Here is a 10,544-nt window from a genome sequence, read left to right on the forward strand (position 1 = left end):
GCCCGGCCAGGCTGCTGCCTTCTGCTAATGCTGCCTTCCGCTGCTGCTGCTGCCTTCTGCTAATGCTGCCTTCCGCTGCTGCTGCTGCCCGAGGCCTGCGCTGTGCGCCGAGCCAGCCCCTTCCCGCACACCCCCCGGGGTGTCGGCAGAGAAGGAACCTTCCGAGGGCGGGGAGCAGTTCAAAGGCTTGTCCGGCACAGGATGCACAGGGAGGTGCGGTGGGAAATTAATAATGGATTTTGCAATGGGGAAAAAGAGTTTCTCAATGTGGAAAAAAATTGCTCATCTAGTTAAACTTTTCTTAGTTGGGGGCTCTTCTGCCTGCTTGTGGCTAAATTGTCACTCCTGCAGTTTGTGTGCAGGTAGCAGTCCCGTGCAGTGTGTTTTGTGTTTAGGCTCAGTATTGAACATGGGGCTGGGAAGAGACTGAATCTTTCGAGCTGAATCTTCCCACTTGTTTTTTCAATTAGTGCAGGTCTTGCCATTATCTTCCAGCAGCTGTTGAGGAAGAGTCTGGAATGACTCATGACACTGTCCCGTTGTCCCTTGCAGTGGGATGATTTGCCATGATCCTGCCGGGCTGTTTGTGCTTTCCAAGCCCTGCAGAGGAGGAATAGGCAGCCCAGGTGCACCGTGGGGGCTAAACCCCATCCTGGGGGCAGCTCCCATCCCGTGCTGGTCCCCCTGACAAGAGCACCTCCTGAGTGGGAGAGGCTTTGCTGAGGTGGGAGGCTGAGTGGTCGGCCCCGATGCCAACCAGACTGCTTTGCCTGGCTGCTCTGCAGTGCTGTGGCTTCTCCCCAGCTTGCTGGAGGGAAACTGCCCGGCCAAGCCACAGGCAGCCTTCTGGATTGCCAAGGGTGCAGTGCAGGAGTGCGAGGGAGGAGGATGCAAAGGAAGGCCATTGGGTGGAGGAAATATAACTATTTACCTCTCTTCTGCTAGTAAGTCTGCCGAAGTGCTATGTCTCACCAAGAAGAGTCTGCTTGAGTCAGTGGGTTATGCTTAGAAATCAATTGTAATGCAAATCCAGAAGAATGCAGCTCTCTGGTGGCACCCCAGGCACTGCCAGGCCTTTCTTGGATTGCAGGAGCATGGATTTACTTAATAGCCATTCTGGGCCAAATTCTTCTCTCAGCTTAGGTCATTCTTGTCCAGTTATTACTCAGTCCACTTATTTTTCTTTCCTCTATAATCTCGACAGTCTTCCAAGAAGTGCTGAGCTTGTCTGGGATTTTTCTTTTGCCCCTCAGATGCTGGGTTATCTGGTTTTAGAGCTGTGGAGTGCTTCAGGGATCCTGCTGCAGTGAGCCGGCTGCAGATAGACTGCCCTGTGCTGTGCTCAGAGGCTGTAAACTTGCCTGAAAAACAAAAAACTGGAGAAATGAGGGTGGCCTGGCCATTATCTGTTGATTTCCATTATAAAGGAGCACCACAGACCAGGCAGTATTTCAGTGATGTAACCTAGTCCTGTACCCACGGGCAGAACTTGGTCCTCTGTGTCCTGGCACAGGAGGTGCAGGAAAGCCATGGAAGTAGTTCCATCAGGGTAAGTGCATTAATTTCATGTTTTGAAATGTATTTCTCAGCATTAAAATGCATGAACAGACATTTTACACTAAAATCAATGATTTCCTCTGAATTATCTTCTTTTGTGCCTTCTGCATTTTTGAGCTTTTGTTAGTCAGTTGTAAAATCACCATTTTACAGCCTAGCTTTTGTGCACTGGCCTTTCAGCTGTTGTGCTCTGATCACATTCAGCCGAGATGTATAGAACATTTGTTGTTTGCTTTGGGAGTTTTTAAATGAATGTTTCATTTAATATTCAGCTTTACTTGCCATTTGTCAGCAAGATCAACATCCTGTTGAATTTCACTCTGGGCAACCTCGGTGCATCTGCTATGGCTCCTGTCTTGTTTCAACAATAGCTGCAAAAGGCCATAGGATCGTTTTTGTCAGTCATGTTTAAAAAGTGAAGACAACAAAGGTCTAAATTCAGACCATAATGGAAATTACCCTCTTTTTTCTTCCCTTCTCGGGCTCTGACCCACTTTTCCCCCTATATCTCATCTTTAGTAAATGTCTTGAACTCCATCTAAGGATGTCCTGTCAAGGGGAAACAAGAATTATGTTTGCTTTCTTCCCTTGTTTATGCTGCATGGAGCAGGCCTAAGAGGTTTCTCTCTCTTTATCCAATAATATGCCCTTGCTTTCCTCTTATAATAACTCCAGGGCTTGTCTTAATAGACTTGCTGGATAACTGGCATAATAGAGATACATATGAAATCTGCTTTGCTGAGAGGAGTAACAGTTTTTCATTAAGACTATTCATGTTCTTTGGGGACTTTTATTCTGTTTCATTGAAATGCCTTCAAATATGTAGGAGAAAATATATTAATGTTAAATGGTTGGATAATTCTGCCATCTTGCCCAGATAAGAGATGGGCAAGCACTATATGAGACATCCTGCCAATTCTTCAGCAAAATAGTGAAAGCCAAAGTTGATATTTTAGATATATTTTTCTTTTAGAGCTATAAGAAGCAGTCCAAATCCTCTTATGCCTTGTTTTTATACAAAAATAAAAGCACAAGCAAGAGCACGAGCCATTTTTTTTTGTTTATTTGTTTTCCTTGGTAGGTCACTGCTAACAGAGCATTTTTTTTAAATCCCAACAACTGCTACTGAATCCTGACCTGATTTGGAATCTTTTCAAAGCACCCAAATAAAACCAGGTTGACAAAGCTGATTTAAGAGGCTGGTTTGCCTTTGGTTATCTCAGCCACAGGGGCAGGAGAAGCACCAGCAAACTGATCAGCCACTGGCACTGCTTTCAAGAATACTTCATTGCTCTGGAACAGCAGCATCAAATCCTAGAAACTTCCTGACATTGCTGATGTGTTGGCCATGGCATTAGCAATTGTTTTACACTAGCAGTGACGTCCAGAAACACCTTTTCTCCTTCTCTTTCCCTCTTTGCCTTTTCTTAAATTTCCTCTTTCCAACACCCATGAGCACCTTTAGTGCCTACAGCAGTGACCTTCCCTAGTGTTAATTTCCTGCACATTTCTGCCTTTTATTTCAAGGGGAATTGATGCTCTTTTGAAAACCCTTGGAACTGACTTCCTTTTTAGCTACAGACACGGCAAATTTGCCATATTTCCCCTGTAGCAGGGCTCCAGACCCACTTGTTGTCTGCAATTTTTGCAGGATAGATTACTCCAGGAGAGAGGGTATGAATAGGCAAATAAATTGACATTGACAACAGTCATAAACATCATGGCTGTAAAATCCCCTGACATTTCTATAGTTTCTTTCTTTTTTTTCAGAGTTTGTAATTTAAACATGAAACAAGCTGTATTCAGATAGGAGGTGAGGAATGATGGTGAAGGAGGAAGAAGGATGGATGATCAAGGCATAGATCATTACAGTGATTAATTTAACAACATGTGCTTGTGTGGATGTGTTCTAGGATTTTGTTGCACCACAGAAAGCAATCTCAAACAGTTTTGGGATGCATTTGAAGTTTTACAGCTCTTGCTAACCCTGGTCTCTAAACCCAGAGTTTTGGGTTTTTTAAATCACGAATCTCACTAAATCCGAAATACAGAGAGAGCAGGTAACAGAATATCAATATTCTATGACCTGCTCTCTGTATTTCTGTATATTCTTCCTGTATTTCACTCCTGAGTTATTCCTCAAAAGTGAGTGCTGCCAGTGTTGCTATTGCCTCCCCTCTGCATATCATCCACTTCACAAAGGCTCTGCTCTTGAATTCGAGAAAGGAGATTTCCTCCCTGGAGGACCAGAATTTTATCCTCATCACAGAGCTTTTACTACTCTGTAATACACAGCAATCATCTAATATCTCTCTTCTTTATCCATAAAATGAAAGCATTAACATCCCCATCTGTCAAAGATTACATGTAAACATTCATTCCTCCCAGAGTGTCATGGCGATCCATGTTCATTCCCTTTCATATAAGCACTGCTGCCTCTTCTTTCCTAACTCGTGATCCAGGGCAGCAGCCTTGAAGAACATTTCAGAAGATATTCACACTTTGGTGATTCATCCTCACATGAAGGTAAATACATACGTAAGCATATACTTGCAGAGGGTTTCCACAAGTCGTCATGTACTCAGTGTCTGAATAATATTTCAGAGCCATGAAAGGGAAGCTGATTTTAAGGAACCACAATAATTTCAAACTCAGGGGCTGTATCCCAGTAACATGTAATATGCCTGCAGTCCTATGCTGTTTTCCCCAAACATTTTGGAATCTCTCAGCTTAAAATCTTGCTTGGTGTGTTTTCCATGATGGTTGTCAGTGGTCTATTAATTCTAGCAGCTCCAGGGAAAATTCTCTCTGTGTCTTCCTGCAGCTACGTGGCATGTGATTTGTTCTCATCTACATAATCCATCTGTCCCCCAATCTGAGAGCCCCAGGTGCCAGGGAGCATGGGATCAGTGAGCTGCTCTGAAAGGCACAGACAATAACCTTGCATAATTTCTGGCTTTTTTTCTTAGCATCTGATTAAATTAATGTGATTCTGTGTATGAGTCATGTAATGGGTGTCTCTTTAATGTACATCTTCTCAGCTGTGGCGCCTGTTTCTGAGACATGATGGATATCAGTAAATGGAATTACAGGTGCTTGGCTCATCCCAGGATCTCATGCTTCAGAGCAGTGTGATAATTCCTTGGTGTGGCCAGAAACCATGCACAGTGCCTCTTTGCCTCTGAGTGTGGAGTAGGCTCTGGCCCATGGGTGCCAATCCTCAATCCTCCAGGCCTCTCCATCCTGAGGACTTCAGCAACAGCTAAACAAGAGGCAGCCATCAGCTCAGCCAGGGAAACCCCTAAGGGAGACTGTCCTGCTTGTTGGGATGCTGTGGGAAGGGGTCCAAGCACACCAGCTTTAACAGAGCTCCAGCCTTCCTGTATCCAGCCCTCTCTTACCTGTCACAGGAGCACTGGCAGCCTCCAGCTGATCTGCTCTAGTTCATAGGTCTGACTTTGCACTCAGATTTCCCCATCAGACTTCAAATACTGGACAAACCCGTCTTTGTGATGTGGCCTTTTTTACGTACACTTTGTCATGTTTTTCTCCCAAATAATCTTGATTTACTGAGTGTACAAAGATCCATGTGGTATCTGATCCAAATGGTCTAGAGCACCTGACATGCCCCATTCCCACCCCAGCAACGTCTGGCTCTGGATTAATTGTGACAGGCATTTAATCAGACACTTACAGTATATGTGTCCATGGATGAGTTTGCACTGTGGAAACTCTCCCCATGTTCCTCAGAGCCTGATGCTGCTGGATTATTTTTTCTAATCTAATGATTTTTTAATTTTGGATGTTTACATTCAGGTGGGAAGAGCTATAGGGGGACATAAGGCTGAGGACAAGCAAAACATGAGAGCTTCCAGCATGTTGGAAATTAGGAAAATGTGCTTAGAGTTGCCCGGTAAAATTATGCCCATTGGACAATGTTAAGGGTTTCCCTGCTAATATGTAGCCCACAAGGGTACTCTATAAAAAGCAATCCGGACAAAAAGAAAGAGGATGTGTTCCCTTATAAGTTGACTGAAACTATTTTTGCTTCCCTTTATCATTTTTTTTGCAGTTGCTGCTGCTTTAAAACTCTTTCTTTCAGCAAGGACAAAACATGTTTCTTCTCCAAAAATTGTTTGTCTCCACCACAGTGCGTTTCCACCCCACCTAGAATTTCACAGTCTCATGTTTTGCGAGGATGGGGAGGACCCCGAGGCCAAGCTTTGAAGCAAAATGAGTATTAACATCTCACCTCATTGCTCACAGACTTTCTCTCTTGAGTGAATGTGATGCTGCCTCACTGAAAGAGTTTTGAAATCTTTGCTCTGGAGGCACTCTTGAATGGTTCTGATGTTGAAATGACCATGTTGTGTTGAAAATTTCCGTGCAGCTCACTCTCCTACCAGAGCAGGCATTACTGGTTGGTTGCCAGATTTGCACCTCATTGAGGTCTGTGCTAAGCTTGTCTCTTCACTACTTCAGCGCTGCAGGGAAATGGATGCAAAGGAGACCAAAAGAACTAGCATAGGAGACAAACACCTGGCAATAAGAGTTTGCAAGTGAAAAAGGACTCTGAGGGATCACACAATAATGGGAGTAGATCTGCATTAAGTAAGAAACAAATACAAAACACACCTTGCTATTAAGAAAAATGAAAAGCAGGTGAAATTTCATCTACGTGTGTGGGTTCTTCTTCCAATGCCTTTCTCTCCTGGGAGAAATTAGCCCTTGGAGCCATGTGTTCTGGAGAATCCCCAACTCACAGTTTCCTAGCTACAAGAACCAGCAAGGGATTTGGTTTGCAATCAAGCCTGTAGCTTGCAAGACTTCATTATCCAAAAATGTCTGAATTTTTCTTGGTGAGGGGGAACTGTATCTCAGGCCCCTCCAGAGCCTCCCTCATGATGCTTCCACCATGCACATGAGGCCACATGGGTCCATGTCCTTAGGAGGTCACTAGGCCATCAAGATAACAATCTGCTAATGGACTGATTATCTCATGTGTCTCACAAGCAACACAGCTTCTGGTGCACAGCAGCAAGGCCACCTCCCCTCCATCACTTCCCGTGTCCACCATCTTGCAACACACCAGCAAATCAGCTAACTGGGCTGATTTTGGCGTAGTTGTCAGGGAGAGGGTGCACTCCTGACAGCCAGAGAATTTGAGCAGCAAACAGCCAATTTTGTGGGTCACAAAGTCGCTGCAAAGAAAGAGACTGGCCAATTTCCAGAGGTGAAGAGGAAAAGTGATTTTGAAAGGACAGGTTGGAGTCGGAAGAAATGTTTGCAGCTCAGTGCTCTCTTCAATGGATTGTGTAGATTTAGGGTATGTCTGCATAGCCCCATCACAGAGGGTTTACATGATACATATGGGATTGTGATTCCAAATGCATTTCCAGAGTAAGCCAGCTGGTTCCCTCCAAGGTGAAACCCATCCCAAGGATTGGCTGGACTCACCCATTTTCCTTAGAAGACCTGCCCCTGGGCAATATCACCTTGTGGTGGCAAACCTGGCACAGGGCTGTACTCTGCATCAGGATCTTCTGTTCCCCTCTTGGAGGGCAGAACAACCCCAAGTCTCCCCACTTCTCCCATAGCTCCAGGTCACAGGTCACCTCTGCTCTGCTCTGGCCTTTCCTTGGAGGAATGGCAGGGTGTCCTGCAGGGCACAGTGTGGGCAGGAAGTGAGGAGTGGGACCTGGCTGCATCCCCTATCCATTCCCACTGTGGCACATTCCAGCCCTAGAAGGGAAGGGAGGAGGCCTTCCCCAGGCCCCAGGCAGGGAACGGGATAGAAGGGAACACAGGACTGATGTACATACAGTGGCAGTAGCTCTCAACTGATAATTCTGGGTTTAGACATTTTATGTGCTTTGGATTGTGACATTACTACAGTGTCAGTGCACACACCATCACCAGGGCCAAAAGCATTGCAGCAGCTTGAGACCACTGTGTAAGTGTGTTACCCCGATTTTTGTTTCATTTTTTGGATGGTTGTGCTATTGTCTTTGGGTCAACCTGCCCAAATTCAAGTTTTGCTGCTGCACCACATGCCTGCTGGACTTCAGCCAATGCCACGAGACATGACCAGTGTCTGTCTTTGTGCTTTGAATTTAGGAACTCTCTTTACCAGAGGGAAAACAGATGCTTTCCATCCAGACTAATCAGGGAAGAAGTTTCACCCAGGGGATGCATCTGTTTAAAGATAGTTTAAATGTAATCAAATTGGTCAAGTTTGAGGACCAGCAGAGCTCTGCCATGAGGGAGAAAGCAAAGAGACTGAATAAAAATAATAAATCTGTGCTCGCAAGAGATTCTGGGGACTATGTTCTTCACTTTGCTATGAACTGAAATACCCAGAAGATAAAACAGCAGCTGGGATTAAAACAAAGCTGGCATCAGTCCAAAGTACCAGTAAATCACGTGGGATTATTACTCTATCACTAGAGATTTTACTGGTGCAGAAAGAAAAGAAAGTAGAAACTGATTTCTGCTAAACAAAGAAGTTAAGAGGAATCTCCAGCAAAACTAAGCTCTAATCCTTCAAAATCTCTACACAGTTCTTAAATGTGAAATTAACCATGTATGAAGATCTAAATCCACTGTTTCCAAACAGGGGGCTGTCAAGGGCTGCACCATTCCATAAGGGGTTATTTTTCTCCATGACATGCATGTGGGATGACATATAAAGGATAGGAAATCATCAAACATGAATAGATTTCTAATCTACAAAATTTCATTTTCTGTTTATACAGATGTTGAATGTGAACACAAAGGAGAGCAGGCATTTGGCATGCTAGAGTAAAAAGGCGGAAAAGGTGAGGAGGAAGGAACACATGGTAAAAAAATAGGATATAAAAGAGAGGCTTAAAAACACAGGAGAGCAGAAGTGTCAGAACAGTCCTTGAAATAACCTGGCTGATGGGTATGATGAATGATGCAGAAACAGTGGTTGCTGCATTCAAGTGTCCAGATGAAGCATCCTCCTATAACCACATTCCCTGGGAGGCTTCAGTCTGGACCACTTGCCAGAAACCAGCCGCAGCTTGTAGCTGGTGCCACATGACAACAGATGTTTAACAACATCCTCTGAGAAATTTGTGCAAAACACCAGTAAATATGTACTGATACCCAACAGCATCGAATCAGTGGGAAGACTGGATTTTGCCATGGAGAACAGGGCTGAAGAGCAATTAGAAATGGACCAGTACTGTCTCTCTCTGACTGGAGTCTGCTGGATGTCTGATGTGCTGCCTTGTCTCGTTACTGAGGCTGGTACAACTTTATAGACAATATATCTGAAGTAATTACTTTTAAAATGAAAACTAAACTATCCTCTCTTATCTCCAAGGCAAACATTATGTTTTAGAGGTTATTTAGGAAACCATCTTCTCTATATAGGTTTTTGGTCACAGCTATGGTGGAATGTGCCTTGGGCTTTGCTTTGCTAAGAAGCACAGATTAATCCCAAACCACTCTTTCTTCCAAGGCTCCAGCACAAATGGTTCAAAGGAAAGTATTATTGCAGGCTGCATTGAGCTGTGCATTAATTGAGCTTGCTGCAAGGCAGGCATATACAAAGTGGCTGCAAGTCGAGCATTGCTTGAGGAGGGGAAGAAGTATTCTGGGGTGAGACTAATCTGGCCACAGCCTCTGGCCCAGATTCTTGCTGAATTCATCACCTGACATCTTCTTAGAGTCTAAGTATTAGGAGCCCAAATGTCTGAGTAGGATATGGGAAGTGGATACTGTGGAAGCCTCCATCGGCGTCACTGCATTATCTCAATGTGACAGACACTTCAAGGTAATGCCACTCGCATGAAATTCACACCAACTATTCCCATCTCAAGATTTCCTATCATCTCTTATGATGGTATCTGAGCCCTCCACATAGTTGATACTACTTGGAGCTCTAGTACATAGGTATAGTTAGTCCAAGGACTTTTCCTCTCCTTGTGGTAGGAGGGCTTCAGTTTTTCAGTTTTTTCTTCTCTTTTAAATCTTTCTCTGTTTGATGAGCTGGTTTTTCCATGGAGTTACGCTCCTAATGGAGAATAAGCTTTTGGGGGCAGATGATAAGCAACTAGAATTCACAGTTTCCTTAAGAAATGTGACCAATAACATAACTTTAGATCATAACATAATTAATAAAAAGACTTGTAAAAGAGGACATAAGACTCCCTCTTTCCTTGCAGCTTCATGCTCCTATTGGAGTACTTCTAACCAACAAGGTTCAGAATGAAATCCAAGTTCTGCTTTTCCTGTCTTGGAGTATCTGGAACCTACGAGTGTACTTCGTGCAGCCATGGTCCCTTTGTAAGCTAAAGACACGTATTTGAAATCCTATTCCGTTTTATCACCAATGTAATGACATTTACTGGAAAGCACGTTAGGAAAAAACAGTCTGAGTTTATTTCTTTCAAACCCCTGCAATTTAGCCTGCAAGTCAGAAGATGGCAGCAGTAAAGCATGATTACGGCCTTTTTTGTCCCCAGGCCTTTGTTTCAAACCATGTTTTTGTTCCAAAAAATGGCAGATTTTTTAAAAGGTGTAGTTTTAAACAGTGCCGTCAAGTATGACAGGCATCCTTCCAATAGAGGAGAGTCCAAGACTGCCTTTCATCGTGATGGAAACCAGCATCAAGAGCAGAACATACCTTACTATGTATAAGAGCCTTTAGAAAAATCATGTTGCCCTAATATCTTCAGAAAAATATTATTTCATCCTAGCCATACCCCCCTCGTATTTCTGTAAATGTTCATATACATATAATTATGTGACAAAGTGAGCATTTACTAAAATTCAAGGATTTTTCTTTTTTTTTTTTAATGAAAAAACCCCCATTTATATTGCAAGCATTTCTCCCATCCTTTAAAGCTCAGGAAAAGCAGAAAGGGTCTGCAGTGGCTTTGGCTGTGAGTCTGTCAGCTTCACCCATAGCTTAGCAGGTTGTCAGCTATCAAAGGACGCAGTGATGCCAGCAGACA

The sequence above is a fragment of the Camarhynchus parvulus genome, chromosome 1 (genome assembly GCF_901933205.1).
Source record: "Camarhynchus parvulus chromosome 1, STF_HiC, whole genome shotgun sequence".
NCBI lineage: Eukaryota > Metazoa > Chordata > Aves > Passeriformes > Thraupidae > Camarhynchus > Camarhynchus parvulus.